The sequence below is a fragment of the Carassius carassius genome, chromosome 38 (genome assembly GCF_963082965.1).
Source record: "Carassius carassius chromosome 38, fCarCar2.1, whole genome shotgun sequence".
In the NCBI taxonomy this organism is placed as follows: Eukaryota; Metazoa; Chordata; class Actinopteri; order Cypriniformes; family Cyprinidae; genus Carassius; species Carassius carassius.
In genome coordinates this window covers 9,669,066-9,686,245 of record NC_081792.1, presented here as the reverse complement: position 1 = coordinate 9,686,245, position 17,180 = coordinate 9,669,066, and positions in this window count along the sequence as shown.

The window sequence follows — 17,180 nt, the reverse complement described above, 5'->3', positions numbered from 1 at the left end:
TAGAGAAGCAGAGTCTCTCAGAAGTAAAGATGGGCAGAGGCTCTCCAATCTGTGAAAGACTGCGTAAAAAAATTGTGGAAAACTTTAAAAACAATGTTCCTCAACGTCAAATTGCAAAGGCTTTGCAAATCTCATCATCTACAGTGCATAACATCATCAAAAGATTCAGAGAAACTGGAGAAATCTCTGTGCGTAAGGGACAAGGCCGGAGACCTTTATTGGATGCCCGTGGTCTTCGGGCTCTCAGACGACACTGCATCACTCATCGGCATGATTGTGTCAATGACATTACTAAATGGGCCCAGGAATACTTTCAAAAACCACTGTCGGTAAACACAATCCGCCGTGCCATCAGCAGATGCCAACTAAAGCTCTATCATGCAAAAAGGAAGCCATATGTGAACATGGTCCAGAAGCGCCGTCGTGTCTTGTGGGCCAAGGCTCATTTAAAATGGACTATTTCAAAGTCCAAATTTGACATTCTTGTTGGAAATCACGGACGCCGTGTCCTCCGTGCTAAAGAGGAGGGAGACCTTCCAGCATGTTATCAGCGTTCAGTTCAAAAGCCAGCATCTCTGATGGTATGGGGGTGCATAAGTGCATACGGTATGGGCAGCTTGCATGTTTTGGAAGGCTCTGTGAATGCTGAAAGGTATATAAAGGTTTTAGAGCAACATATGCTTCCCTCCAAACAACGTCTATTTCAGGGAAGGCCTTGTTTATTTCAGCAGGACAATGCAAAACCACATACTGCAGCTATAACAACAGCATGGCTTCATCGTAGAAGAGTCCGGGTGCTAACCTGGCCTGCCTGCAGTCCAGATCTTTCACCTATAGAGAACATTTGGCGCATCATTAAACGAAAAATACATCAAAGACGACCACGAACTCTTCAGCAGCTGGAAATCTATATAAGGCAAGAATGGGACAAAAATTCCAACAGCAAAACTCCAGCAACTCATAGCCTCAATACCCAGACGTCTTCAAACTGTTTTGAAAAGAAAAGGAGATGCTACACCATGGTAAACATGCCCCGTTCCAACTATTTTGAGACCTGTAGCAGAAATCAAAATTGAAATGAGCTCATTTTGTGCATAAAATTGTAAACTTTCTCAGTTTAAACATTTGCTATGTTATCTATGTTCTATTATGAATAAAATATTGGCTCATGTGATTTGAAAGTCTTTTAGTTTTCATTTTATTAAAATTTAAAAAACATCCCAACTTTTTCGGAATTCGGGTTGTACTATATATATATATATATATGTGTGTGTGTGTGTGTGTGTGTGTGTGTGTGTGTGTGTGTGTGTGTGTGTGTGTCTGAATGTCACGTCACTTTCACTTTCACTTTCACTTTTATAATGTGCATAACTGCAGACCTTTAAGTATTCTGCCTGCACTCAGTAAAGTAATGGAAAAGATTATTCATATACAATTTTGTAATTATTTCCAGAAAAATAATTTGATGGCTATGTATCAGCATGCATATAGAAAGGCATATTCTACCTGTACAGCTCTCACGCTTGGAGCGGAATTAAAGTTACATATAGCCAGGCAAAGAATACAACAGGTAGAAAAGGCTAAACTGTTGGGTTTGGTTATTGATAGTAGTCTTTCTTGGACAGAACACATAAATACTAATGTTAACAGAATGTGATGCAGCATTGCAGAAACTAAAAAATGTTGTCATTATGAGAATCAGGATACTTTAAAAAAAATAGTTACAGAGTCATTAATATTATGTCACTTGTAATACTGCACTGAGGTGTGGTCTTCTGCATCTAAAAAGGACTTGACAAAAATACAAGTTGTGCAAAATAAAGCAGCAAGACTTGCTGGGCTGCTCAAGTAAAACAAGTAGAGATAAGATGTATTCTACTCTTTCATGGCTCACTTTAAACAAAATAATAACAGTTACTTTAAGCATCACGATATATAACACATTGACAATGAAAATGCCTATTTCTCTGTTTAATCAAATAGTGTACTGTAACTCTGTGCACAATCATAACACCAGAAAGGCAAATAATGGTCATTTAATGACCCCCTATCCAAAAACGAATTTTATGAAGAAAACCAACCTGTATAGAGCTATTGTTATCTGGAATTCCCATATATATATATGTGTGTGTGTGTGTGTGTGTGTGTGTAATGTGTATATGTGTATTTTTATCAACTGTGATGATTGAAAGTTGTTGTTGTTGTTGTTGTTGTTGTTGTTGTAATGTAACATTTTAGAATGGACCCCAGGAAGACTAGCTGATTGCACAGACTTTCAGCTAATGGGATTGTAACAACGTTCTTTCGTGGGAAGAAGGAGGCAGGAACCGATCAAATTAACAATCAAATCAAGTTTAATAATAAATTAAAGACAAAACAAAACACAAACAAAAACAAAACACAAACTAAAAACCAGGGGGGTATTCCAGAAAGCAGGTTATGTGACATACCCGGGTAAGTTTAAGGGTAAGTTAGTGGATAACCTCAACTTTCGGTTCCAAAAATGGAGGTAACTTTCTGGGTATGTATGTAACCATAGGGACTTACTCTCTGAAGATAACCTGCTCGGTAGCAGGTTATGTTCCAGGGTTAGTTTGTTTCAGAAGGTTACTGAGTATGGCGTGCCCTTTTGATGACGATCCTGTGGACGTGGAGGCACAAATTATACGAGGTTTTTTTCGCCGGGAGAGAGTTATAAGACCGCGAATTGATGTATTTTCATTTCCTAATGATTATTTGAAAGAGCGTTATCGATTTTCAAAAGATTCGTTAATTTATTTAACACATCTCTTGAGACCACATATTGCAAATGTCACAAACCGCGGGTCTGCGCTTAGAACAGAGAACATTCTGTGCATATCACTTCGGTTTTTCGCGTCAGGGCATTTTTTGTACAATGTGGGCGATGCAGAGCATGTGGGAAAGGCAACTGTGTGTAGAGCCATTCGCACAGTATGTCAGGCACTTAAACGATTCTTACACACATTTGTACAGTTCCCTGGCCATAAACCTCTGCGTGTTATTAAAGAGGAATTCCACAGAGTGGCAGGTTTGTCCTTTGTAGTAAAATCTATGACGCATATTAAATATGTAGTCATACTATTTATATCTATACATGTATTCATCCTGCACACACACACACACACACACTTTAAACTTCCATATATGACTTTCTATTTCAGGATTTCCAAATGTAATTGGGTGCATTGATGGCACACACATTCCTATTAAAGCTCCTTCAGTAAATGAGGGAGACTATGTTAATAGGAAATCCATTCATAGTATCAATGTGCAGGTAACAATTTCATTTTGTGTTCCTAATTTTTTGTCTTGTTAAAATCATTAAACTCATTACTTTTTCCCACTAACTATAGGTAATATGTGAGGCAACCCACATCATTACTAATGTGGAGGCAAAATGGCCAGGATCTGTGCATGATGCCAGAATTTTACGCGAGTCATCATTATGTCAGGCATTTCAGGAGGGTATGTTTTGCTGTATAATTTTTTTTTTTTTACTATATTTGTATTGTACACTTGAATCATTACAGGACAGTACAATGGTTACTTGCTGGGGGACAGAGGATACCCTTGTCTGCCCTATTTAATGACACCCTACCCTGAACCTGATCCCGGACCACAGACCCGCTTTAACCTGGCTCACAGCCGAACACGGGCCAAGGTGGAGATGACCATAGGGATCCTGAAGTCTAGGTTTCAGTGTCTGCGTGGGCTCCGGGTCAGTCCAGAGAGGGCATGCGACATCATAGTGGCTTGTGTTGTGCTTCACAACATTGCCACTATAAGAGGAGAGAGCCACCCTCCTTGGATTGAGGAAGATGGCCCAGAGGAACCCCAACAGGGTTTTGCACACAACAGAGATGGAAGACTATTGAGAGACAGGATTTGTCAAAATTACTTTTATTAAAATGTTTGCACTGGTCTGCTCTGCAGTTCATTTCTTGATTTCCTGCAAAACAATGAAAGTAAAAATGAAATAAAATGAAGCAAAACAAGCTTGAAATAAAATTTGTTGTTTTTTTATTACAATGCTTTATATACACAACACTTTTAACATGCAACAGATTAATCAGAAGTTCTCACCTTAAGGCGATGCTCCAGTAATTCAATTTCAAGTTTTGCTTTTTTAATTTGAAGCTGTATAAGGTCCATCTCCATGTCACTTTTTCTTATTTGTTTTTGAAGATGGACCTTATACAGCTCCTTTGCTGGCAACTAGGAAGGCAAAAAAAGTTTAATGAATGAGATTCTGTCAGACAATAAAAGTAAAATATGGACAACTGCACTCAAATTCTTACTCTGGTTAGATTGTGCATTGAGGTTGAAGGACCTTCATCTGTGGGCAAATCCCCAGGTATGTACTGTGAAAGGACAATGACAGTTTGTTACTCTAATGTAAAAAGGGGGCATACATTATAATGGTGTGCATCATACCTCAGTGGATCTACCAGCATTGTCCACTTCTGTCACAGCAGATGTGGTCTCTTCATCATCATCTTCATCCTTAAGTGGAAATATGCAAGTATACATTATCTGGCAAAAATAAACATAAAAAATATCTAAAAGCAACTAAAGGTACCTGACAACAAAACACTTACAGCTGTGACAGACTGTGTTCTTTCTGTAGGGTCCAATAATACAATCCCTCTGTCAGTATCTATAAGAAAATACAACCCATACAATTCTCAATATTATCAAAGAGAAACCAATAATGCAGGAAAAAATATCAAAGCAATATAACTAAGACCACAGTAGCCTATACATCATATGTAGTTAAATAATGTAAGCCTGCATAAAAACGTTAAGCATGTTCAAAAAGCCTTTATAAGTGACAGAGAGTAATTTATTAAGTCATAATGAGAACAAATCACAGTGGCAAACTTACATGTCACCATGTTACTTGTGGTGCATGGTGTGTGTGATGAAGTGCCCCCTGGAATGCCAGCAACCACTGGTCGCCCTTTATTAAGGGACAGAGCCAGCTCCTCAGATGGGGTTAGGGGAGGTGGTGGTGGGCCCCCGCCAGTTAGACGGGCTTCAGCCTTCTTTCTATTAGCTACATGACAGAAAGAATATACTAAATTGTGTTTAATAAATAGTTCAGTAATTGTGTAATCAAATATTACCTTTTTGCAGAATGTTTTTGTGTTTCATTTTGACTTGGCTCAAAGTTCTTCTGGCTCCAGAAGGATTACACCTTATTAAATAAGAAACCATATATTCCTAGTCAATATACACTATTTTAATCTGAAGAAATGAATGGCAGGAAAAGCAAATGCTTTCGTAGTGATTTAACAGTCAAAAGGATGCGGAAGGGGTGTTTAATTATTGTGCACTATAATAAAAGGGGAGGCAATATAAAATTTGCAATTTAATACACTCACGCATTTACTCTGTCCGTTATTTTTTGCCAAGCCAACTCTCTTTCTTTAGCCCATGCAGCCGTATTGCTTTTTTTCATTATTATTGGCTTGAATTCTTCGTATGCGTGCATTAAAACCTCCAACTCCGCCTCAGTAAAGTATGCCGCTCTTTTTTTTTCGTTGTCATTTTCCATTTTGACTCGTGAAATCGGCGATCCATTGAAAATGCCTTTATGCACGCGCATTAACTCTGGGTAACCAGTAGGAGGTTGATTAAACTAACTCTTCTCAGGTGTTTTGGAACCGACATACTCATGGTATGCGGGTTTGGGGTAAATCAACCCAGAGGTTATGATTTACCAAATGGTAAGTTAACCTTGCTTTCTGGAATACCCCCCAGGCCTGGTCCTCTCTCGTCCTTCACTGTCGTCGCTCCTCTTTTGTATCCTTCCATCTCCTCCGTGGGACTCGAGACCGGTGAGTGTCGCAGGTGTCGTTCCTTTCCAATCACTCCACCGGCCTCGCTCCGTTCCCACGGCTCTCGGCCCCGCCCTACCAGGGATCCATATAAATAAACAATAAACTGTCACTATTTGTAAATATATGCTGTTGTAGGCAATTTCCTAGCCCTATCAGCCATGCTGAACTGTGTAAAAAAAGATGAATATTAGCATTGTCACCTTTTGGCACAGCCTTTTTTTAAGTATATGAAAAATACTCTTGGTTTAGATCAGTGAGAAGCCCTTACGATAATTAATATAGTACAATATGTACAGTACATGAATAACTATATACAGTATGCACAGGTATAAAAAAGTATATTGATATGCCTTATGATAAAGATATAGTTATATTGAGATGTAGAAATATATATCCATATTTCCATTTATACCATTTATTCAGGATTTATACATATTTTCAGATTTCATGATATACATTTATATTAATGATTTACATTGATATATTCAGACTTATAGTTACAGTATACAACCCGAATTCCGGAAAAGTTGGGACGTTTTTTAAATTTTAATAAAATGAAAACTAAAGGAATTTCAAATCACATGAGCCAATATTTTATTCACAATAGAACATAGATAACGTAGCAAATGTTTAAACTGAGAAATTTTACACTTTTATCCACTTAATTAGCTCATTTAAAATGTAATGCCTGCTACAGGTCTCAAAAAAGTTGGCACGGGGGCAACAAATGGCTAAAAAAGCAAGCAGTTTTGAAAAGATTCAGCTGGGAGAACATCTAGTGATTAATTAAGTTAATTGATATCAGGTCTGTAACATGATTAGCTATAAAAGCTTTGTCTTAGAGAAGCAGAGTCTCTCAGAAGTAAAGATGGGCAGAGGCTCTCCAATCTGTGAAAGACTGCGTAAAAAAATTGTGGAAAACTTTAAAAACAATGTTCCTGAACGTCAAATTGCAAAGGCTTTGCAAATCTCATCATCTACAGTGCATAACATCATCAAAAGATTCAGAGAAACTTGAGAAATCTCTGTGCGTAAGGGACAAGGCCGGAGACCTTTATTGGATGCCCGTGGTCTTCGGGCTCTCAGACGACACTGCATCACTCAACGGCATGATTGTGTCAATGACATTACTAAATGGGCCCAGGAATACTTTCAGAAACCACTGTCGGTAAACACAATCCGCCGTGCCATCAGCAGATGCCAACTAAAGCTCTATCATGCAAAAAGGAAGCCATATGTGAACATGGTCCAGAAGCGCCGTCGTGTCCTGTGGGCCAAGGCTCATTTAAAATGGACTATTTCAGAGTGGAATAGTGTTTTATGGTCAGACGAGTCCAAATTTGACATTCTTGTTGGAAATCACGGACGCCGTGTCCTCCGGGCTAAAGAGGAGGGAGACCTTCCAGCATGTTATCAGCGTTCAGTTCAAAAGCCAGCATCTCTGATGGTATGGGGGTGCATAAGTGCATACGGTATGGGCAGCTTGCATGTTTTGGAAGGCTCTGTGAATGCTGAAAGGTATATAAAGGTTTTAGAGCAACATATGCTTCCCTCCAAACAACGTCTATTTCAGCAGGACAATGCAAAACCACATACTGCAGCTATAACAACAGCATGGCTTCGTCGTAGAAGAGTCCGGGTGCTAACCTGGCCTGCCTGCAGTCCAGATCTTTCACCTATAGAGAACATTTGGCGCATCATTAAACAAAAAATACGTCAAAGACGACCACGAACTCTTCAGCAGCTGGAAATCTATATAAGGCAACAATGGGACCAAATTCCAACAGCAAAACTCCAGCAACTCATAGCCTCAATGCCCAGACGTCTTCAAACTGTTTTGAAAAAAGAAAAGGAGATGCTACACCATGGTAAACATGCCCCGTCCCAACTATTTTGAGACCTGTAGCAGAAATCAAAATTGAAAACTTTCTCAGTTTAAACATTTGCTATGTTATCTATGTTCTATTGTGAATAAAATATTGGCTCATGTGATTTGAAAGTCTTTTAGTTTTCATTTTATTAAAATTTAAAAAACGTCCCAACTTTTCCGGAATTCGGGTTGTATATTCAGATTCACTTCTATATAATTCACAATTTACATTTATATATTCAAATGTATGTTTAAATATTCAAAATTAGCATTTATATATTCATAATTTTAACTATATATTCAGGCTTATAACTATATATTCAGATTCACTTATATATATTCAGACTCAATACTATATATTCAGATTCACTTCTATATATTCAGAATTATAACTATATATTCAGATTCACTTCTATATATTCAGAATTATAACTATATATTCAGATTCACTTCTATATATTCACAATTTACATTTATATATTCAGGCGTATAACTATATATTCAGATTCACTTCTATATATTCAGAATTATAACTATATATTCAGATTCACTTCTATATATTCACAATTTACATTTTTTATATTCCGATTTACATCTATATATTCAGGTTTTTATATAATTAATGATTATATAATGATATATGAAAGTTTAGGAAAAAATAAATGAATAAATAAAGGGATACTCCACCCCAAAAGTAAAATTTTGTCATTAATCAATTACCCCCATGTCATTCCAAATCTGTAAAAGCTTAGTTGGTCTTCACAATTTAAGATATTCTGGATGAAAACCAGGAGGCTTGTGACTGTCCCATAGTCTGCCAAGTAACTTACACAGTCAAAGTCCAGAAAAGTATGAACGATGTCATCATAATAGTCCATCTGCCATTAGTGGTTCAACCGTAGCGTTGTGAAGAGAAGAGAATACTTTTTGTACACAAAGAAAACAAAAAATAACGACTTTATTCAACAATTCGTCTCCTCAGTGTCTCTCCACATCACCGTATCGCTATTTTGGAGAATATGAGCTGAATGCAGGCAGCTTACATTCTAATGTGTCAGCCGCACCACAAGAATCCGTTTTCTACACGTATTTATGCTTTGATTTGAATGAAAACAGAGTATCCTTTTGGCACGGCTGACACAGAAGAGTGTAAACCACTTTCATTCAGTGGATTTGCATTCTCCAAAATGGCGCTACAGTTACATTTTCATTTTTTTCAAGAGCATGCAAATTCTGGAACACAAGCTCGGGAGAAAGTGTTGAAAAACACTGACGCTGTGTATAATCTCTCTACCTGTGTTTAAAGATGTTTGTTTTCCAGTGTGTCCTCCATAAACCAACTGGAGGCTGTGATTGGTTCTCCTAAATACCTTACCCAATATAAGGACCGTCCCAAACACTCATTCGGAGACTTCATGCCTTGCTGATTTTGTGTTTTGCCCTCGCTCTGATTGATTGTGTTTTTCTCTGCTATTGTTTGTTTCATCATCATTTGATTGTGGAAAGAGTGTTGTGCAAGAGAGATATACTGAGTGTAGTGAAACTGTGAGTGTTTGCATTTGTTAAGGACTCTTTGGTTTATCTGACCATTGCCGGTTTGACTACAACTTGAATTGTGATTCTCATTTGTGTCCGCTACGAGACTTTGTAAATACCAGTGTAAATAATATTTTTTCACTTTGTTAATGGTTGAGGGAGTTAAAGCTAACTTGTTTTATGTTTCTTTATTTTCATTTAAGGTAAGATGTATATCCCCCAAAAGTGTGTGTGTGTGTGTGTGTGTGTGTGTGTGTGTGTGTGTGTGTGTGTGTGTGTGTGTGTTTATATATATATATATATATATATATCATTTTTTTTTTTATTATTATTATTATTATTATTGTTGTTTTAGCCTTGTTTCTTTCTGTTATGGCTAACCCAATAACAAAATTTTATAGCATATTTGCTGCTCAACAAACATAAATAAATAAATAACTAAATAAATAAGTGTAGGTAGGGGTGGGAGATATTTTTAAACACGATATGGATTTTGGTATATTGGATATGGATCGATATATTGTTTATATTTAATTCTGATTCCGACACTTTGCTTGTTTGTCTTCTCTGTGCTGTGCTCACCCCCTCCTCCTTGATTTTGTTCCCCCTCCCTTCGTGTGTTGTCTCTTTGAACATGGCGTCGTCCGCAACCAGACTTGAGACTACATAACTAGTCTAAAAAAAGGATAACTGGCTCGGTTTTAAGGCTCCGGGCGAACAGCAGGCAGATGTCTACTGTAGGGCCCTATGATTTCCGTGATCCAGAAAACACGGATGGAATCGCGGAATCCAGTCATAAAAATGGAATTTACAGTTTAACGTGGAATGTCACAGAATTTGTCAAATTTTTAATGAATTAATCAAAAGTAGGTCATTGCACTCACATCAAATCACGATATGGACTATTATCTGTAAATATTAAACCGAGAAAAGTCTATTTAAATATGAATCCTGCATGTTCTGAGTGTCTGTGTTAATGAATGGCGCAGAAGCGTGTCTTTGTTTATTACACACACGGAAGTGCACGTTACGCTCGCAGTGATTTCAGCATCTGTTGTCTCACTAAATGAGGATGTGAACACATGAACAACATCTCCAGAACTGCACTGAGAGTCACTTCATGAGCATTTGACCGTTTGATTTGAGTAAAACTAGCGTCATATCACATCATAGACTGTAGTATCACATACACAGACCTGTAAAGGTAAACCCGTCAAAATAAAAGTATTTGCCAGAAATCTATTACTATTGTTCAGCAGAATGTACATAGCCTACTACTACTACTACTCTTAAAATGAAACGAACATAATTTAAGGAATAATCAAACAACATTTCTTCCAAGTTTTATTTTTAATAGTAAATCCCCTTTGTTTACAAAAAATAAAGTTTGCTTAATTTTCAATAATTAAAAAGATAAATTAAATGAATGTTTTATGCCTTCATTTGATAACCAGAAAAATTTTAATACACAGAATTTCAGAGGGGAAAAAACATTTCAAATAAGGCTATTTTAAGAAAAAAATTTTAACAAATTAAGTTGTTTTCATGCATTTAAATAATTACACACAAAAAACACACAATTAGGTAACAATAAAACATATGGTGAAGAAAAAAATAAGACATTTCATAGGCCCCTAAATGTAATATTTGGCATATTTGTTTTTGAAGTAGTTTTGGGGGGTTATTTTTCCTGTAAAGATATCGAGATATATATCGTATATCGAGATATAGCAAAATATATCGAGATATATTTTTTGCTCCATATCGCCCAATCCTAAGTGTAGTCATAAAATAACTTCCGCAACAAACTGCTTCTTTCTCTTTCTTTCTTTTTTTTCTTTCTTTCTTTCTTTCTTTCTTTCTTTCTTTCTTCTGACATTTCAGTGTCAACACCTGCTGATAGTAGATGTAGTTATTCTTGCTATCAGAATCATAACGACTGGCTGTATTTCCCTTGTGACTGATAGTGCTAATGCAATGTGGCATAATGTATTTCATGTCTAGATTTGGAAAAGGTCAGATAAATGATATTAGTACTTCTTCTTTTCTACCCCTTTTAACTGTATTTGCCTGGCTAGGGATGTTCATGAAGAATTGCAGGCATATCAATTAATGTCCCGGCATTATGTTACCTTCAACCTTTTTCCCAAAGTGCGCTCAGAGGCACATGTAAAATTCTACATTTAATTTATAAATAGCCAAGAGAATAAATTGCTTTTTGATATTTTCCATTTCCAAGCCAGCCAAAGTTGGTATTTCAATTTACACTTGGCTTTTTATTTTTTTTTTTTTTGCAAAATGAGGCAATTTTTCCACAAGTGCCCCAGTGCATTTCTCATTGAAGTCTAGGTTTGGCATCAATTTTTAAAACTGACATGTATATTTAACTGCATTTATCTGTTGGCCTACAACTGGGCTGTGGGAAAAATTAAGTTTATGTCCTTGCTGAAAATATCATATCAGAAAAAAAAAATCTTTCTATTATGCTGGGTAATCAGCTAATGACAGGCTATTATTAATGACAGGTTATTAACAGACAGCTCATGCTGAGCTATGGTTAATTGAAGAAGGCTGGTAATGATAGTGATGGTTATGATAAACCATATTTCTGACACACTGAGCTCATGACAGCCAATAATGGGGAATGATTCCTACTGTTTTTTTTTTTTTTGGTCAGGCCATTGCTAAAGAGAACTATACTACATTGTAAAAAGTCTGTGTGCGGGTGTAGTGCTTAATTTTATCAATACATTTTTTTCATGTGTATGGTTCCTGAATTTTCTATAGTTCTTTATATATATATATATATATATATATTTATATATAATAGTAATAATAATAATAATAACAATAATTTTAAACTTACGAAAGGTTTTTGTATTGAATAGCAGTCAATGAATAGCAATATTTTTAATGTGCCATTTTTTCCCCTTCTTAAGACTGTGATTAATGTGCATGAACTTTAAACACAAAACGGTAACATCTCTTTATACAGTCAAAAACAAAGGCCAACCAAGACATAAGTGCACTTTGTTGAGAAATGTTGTGGTATTTTAATAAAAAATGCTTGTTAAGAACCTAGTCTGCCCTTTCGGGCTATCGCTCATGAATTTCCTCACGTTTTGTACATAGATTTTCTGTCACAAAGAGGTATGGGAGCCAGAAAAGTTGTGTTTGAAATGGAGTTCCTCTCTGCCTTGCCTCTACCTGGCAGAATCAATCACAGCTCAGTCTGTGCATCAGTTATGTTTCATAGATATGCCAATACTTTTGCCAGAGAGAGGGAAAGTACAGAGACCTGCCAGCTGTCTTTAAACTGTTGGCTGTCATTTGCATTGGTGACAGTACCATCAGGAGGCTGATAAATTTGATTCACTGGGCCACGCTGGTGGCATTTATATTGATTAGAAATGGTCTTTTGAGAGAGAGAGAAAAAAAAGTGTATGGGAGACTCGTTATCCACTATCTGAGGAGAAGAGAGTACAAGAGGATAAACAAGGTGTTGCATGGTGTTGATTCTTTAACAGAATTATGACATGAAATATGAGGCCATCAAATAATATAGTGTAAGAAGCTATTAAGTTTCATAAGGCAGAAGCAGTAACGCTTATCCTGTACCAACAAAATAAACCGGTGTATAAATTAATGTATTTATTTGTTGGTTTGATTGATTTTTACTAATATTAATTATATCTATTTTCAGAATTTTTAGGTAAAAGTTAACAGATCACATTAGTTGAGTCAACTACCATTTGGGGAACATATTTTATCTATAATAATAGGTTTTGCAGAAAAAAAAAAGGAAAAAAAAGTTGTATATACTGTATTGGCATTACATCAAATATAGACACAGGGGAAAAAAAATCTAATTTAAATTAATATACATGGCTACAAATCTAGATTAATATTTTTTTTATTCAAGTCAGAAGTATTGAAGGTGATTGAATCACTCTAAATAAATTAGATTATACAAATAATAAATAAATGTGTAGCTCCTTATGCAGTGTTACGGAAGCAGACGGACAACAAGGTAAGTAATGATGGTGTTTATTATAACAGCAGAGTATCAGGATGAATCAACGTGCATGACTGGGTGAGTATCAGAGTTCAGATATGGAGTATACTTGAGTGCAATCCGTGAATGAATAATAGTCCCTTCCTTTGCAGGGACGACGGGAGGAGATTTCCAGAATGGATACAAACTTGGTTAGCAGAGAATGACAGGCTGACGGCACACACCCACGCACCACTGACAGGACTGAATGGCTTACGGCTCGCACACCACTGGAGAGAGGATCTTGACAGACTGGAATCGGTACTGAATTCTGGTAAGTAAACACAGGTAAGTTCAGTTAGTGTCATTCGCAGAGAGAAGCACTAAGAGTCCGCTTCGTATGAACGAGCCCGGACAATGAGAGGTGCGTGGTGTGCGCTTATGAATCTGATGTGGTGCAGGTGGGTATCCCTAGAACTCAGGTGACTGTGATCGCTGGGTGATTGTGGTGGAAGAACCTGGCCAATCCGTGACAATGAGAACACTTACGCGTAAGTTTTTTTTTTTTTTTTTGCAGTAAAAATGTCCTGAGAGTTTAATTAGATGTTATTATGCATGACATAACAAATTCAAACTATCACCTCACATCAATAAAAAAATTATTATTTATAGATGTAAACTGGTGCAGAAGGCTAGCCATGGGATTAAAAAATAATTAAAATAATTTTTTTTGACATATAATTTAATGACAACACCTCTATTCCCAGCTGAATACATCAATTCCAGGGCGGAATTCATACTTCACTCATGTGTGACAAAACAATTGACAGCTCACCTGGAGAGATTTGGGGGAAAAGAAAAAGAAAAACTGAGGCATATTGCTTCCGTACCATGCACTGGCACACCGGCATAGATGAACATTTGGGGGTTTGTGAGCAATGCGGACACATCGAGCGAGCTTGGGTCCATGGTGTGACAGATATTTATTGAGGGCTGAGCGTGTTTAAGGTAGCGAGTGTGAATGCTTAGCCAGCATGCAGGGCCAATGACACAGTTATCATGAAGATGAATGCTGGCCTGCACCTTAGTTCCAAGCGGGAAAACTATAGATCTGGATGCAGCACACAAGAGTACGTCACATCATGCGCTTGCATACAAAGCAGATTCTTCAGATAACACTCTCAAAATCTGTTAATATATATACAGTTGCAATCAAAATTATTCAACCCCCTTGACCTGCAAGACATTTTGCTGTGGAGAACAAGGTATCAGTTAAGTATTAGAGAAAGTTTGTTAATACACTTTTGAGTGAATCTGAGAATAGAACACATTGATGAATCATGATAAAATTCAAATTGGCTCAAAACGTTCATGTTCAAAATTATTCAACCCCCTTTGTGCAGAATCTTTTAGTCTTTAAACTCACCAATAAACGCTGTCTGTAAGTGTTTAGAAGCTTCTGTCACCTCTCTACTATAGTCTTGGCCCATTCCTCGCCTGAAAAAGCTTCCAGATCACTGATAATCTTTGGTTTTCACATTGTCACTGCTTTTTCAAATTCAACCAGATATTTGCAATGAAAATTAAGCCTGGAGACTGAACAGTCCATTCAAGAACATTCTATTAAGACTGAACCCTGAACCAAGCAGTAGTACATTTGGATGTGTACTGTGTGATGACTGTCCTGCTGGAAAGTCCATTGATCATCAGCTTCAGTCTTTGCACCAAAGGCATCAGAATTATTGTAAAAATGGACTGATACTTCAAAGAAGCCATGATGTCCTTCATACAGTCATGATTTCCACTTCCTGCTACAGTAAAGCAACCCCATAACAGGACTGATCCACCTCCAAGTTTGATGATGGAGATGGTGTTCTTCTGCTTATGAGCTTTGCCTTTTTTGCAGCAGACATACCGCTGATCCATGGATCCAAAAAGTTCCAGTTTGGTCACATCACTCCATAAAACATTCTTGCTAGTGTTCTTCTTACACACTTCATTGAAATGGTTTTCCTCCTTTCATCAGGTAATCTTGCAAGCCTTTGGCTGTACATTGCAGGTTTTTCTCAGTTGCTCTGATTAAACATTTAATGATATTGTGCTTTTTCTTCAACACCCTCAAAGGTTTTCTGGTAAAACACACTTTAAGCTAAAGAATCAGGCTGAGAGCTTTGTCTCTAGGAACTTTCAATGTAAATCTTGTAAATCTTCATATAGCCTTAGACTTTCTAAAGTAATACAATTATTTATTCTCTATAGCTTCTCTATAGCTTTTGTGAGATCTCTGTTGACTTTGCCATTTTGCTACTCAACTTCAGCATGTGCATGGGTTAACTGTGTGTGTGTGTGTGTGTGTGTGTGTGTGTGTGTGTGTGTGTGTGTGTGTGTGTGTGTGTGTGTGTGTGTGTGTAAAAGCTCAAGCTAATTCTGTTTTTAATAGAGTTTCTAAAGACTTATTTGTGTTTTGAGACCATTTTATTCCGCACCATGCAAACAAGTCACTTAAAAACAGCAATGTTGAAGAAGGGTTGAATAATTATGATATAGATAACTCAAAAATATTACATTATATATTGTATACAATATCACATTTAATATACCAGTGAACTGTTATATATGCAATTTTGATTTTATCCTGGATCTTCATTTCAGAGTGGCTTTTTATTGTGGCCAGCCTAAGGCATACCTGTGTAATAATCATGCTGTCTAATTGGCATCTTGATATGCCTCACCTGTGAGGTGGATGGATTATCTCGGCAAAGGAGAAGTGCTCACAGATTTAACAGATTTAGACAGATTTGTGAACAATCTATGAGAGAAATAGGCTTTTTGCGTACATAGAAAAAGCCTTTGAGTTCAGCTCATGAAAAATGGGGGCAAAAACAAAAGTGTTGCATTTATAATTTTGTTCAGTATATATATATATATATATATATATATATATATATATATATATATATATATATAACATTTAGGTTAATGATTCACATCTATATTTTTTTAACTTGAGCCAATGAAAAATAAATAACTTTGCCTAAGGGCAAGTTATTTAATTTTCATTGGCTCAAGTAAAAATATATAGATGTGAATCATTACCCTAATTTATTTATTTTTTTATTGGATGAATGAAACACTTTTTTTCAGTGATATAGCTAAATTTTAACACTGTAAATGTTTGATAAGCACACTAGAATTACATGCTGCCACTGTTGAAGAGGTGCTACACAAAAGCACATCTTGTCTGAGAATGGGAGGGAAGGATAGCAGGTGGCATGCTGAGTTGAGTGAAGCAAAAGTGATTTGTACAGGTTGCTGCTCAGGCCGGGCCACCCACCAAGGTCCAGTCCAATCAAACCCTCTCACAGCAGCATATCAGACTCCTTATTGACTTGACTGCATTGATTCAGAATGTCAGTCTCACCAGTAGTCCAGCATTTAAATTAAAACGAATATGCTTTATTGATTTGCTAATTTGCCAGCTTTTTTATCATAAATTAAATTACTTTCTGTTTGAAGGTACTAGGACAGCAGGTCTATGCCATATGAAAATAAAACAAAATAACTATGGACCCATTAACCCTCTCAAGTCGATTAACGCGGATACGCGTTTTGAGTCATTTTCTCCTGATAACCCCGAAAAGAACTTAAATTACACTTTCAGTTTTAATCGTACAGATGAGAGCAATACATCAATCGAATCTGTAAAGGGTCTACTTTTTTTGGATACAGACATAATAACAACAAAACTTTGTGCACTTATAAAATAAAGATAACAAACAAGGTGCGCTGTCTGCAGCCTTTGTCTGCGCTGATCTTCTTTTACAAACACGTCATTTAAATGAACTGTAACTCCGTGAATACTCAACGAAAATACATGAGAGAGATATCTCTAGATAGCTTGACATGTCTATTTTTA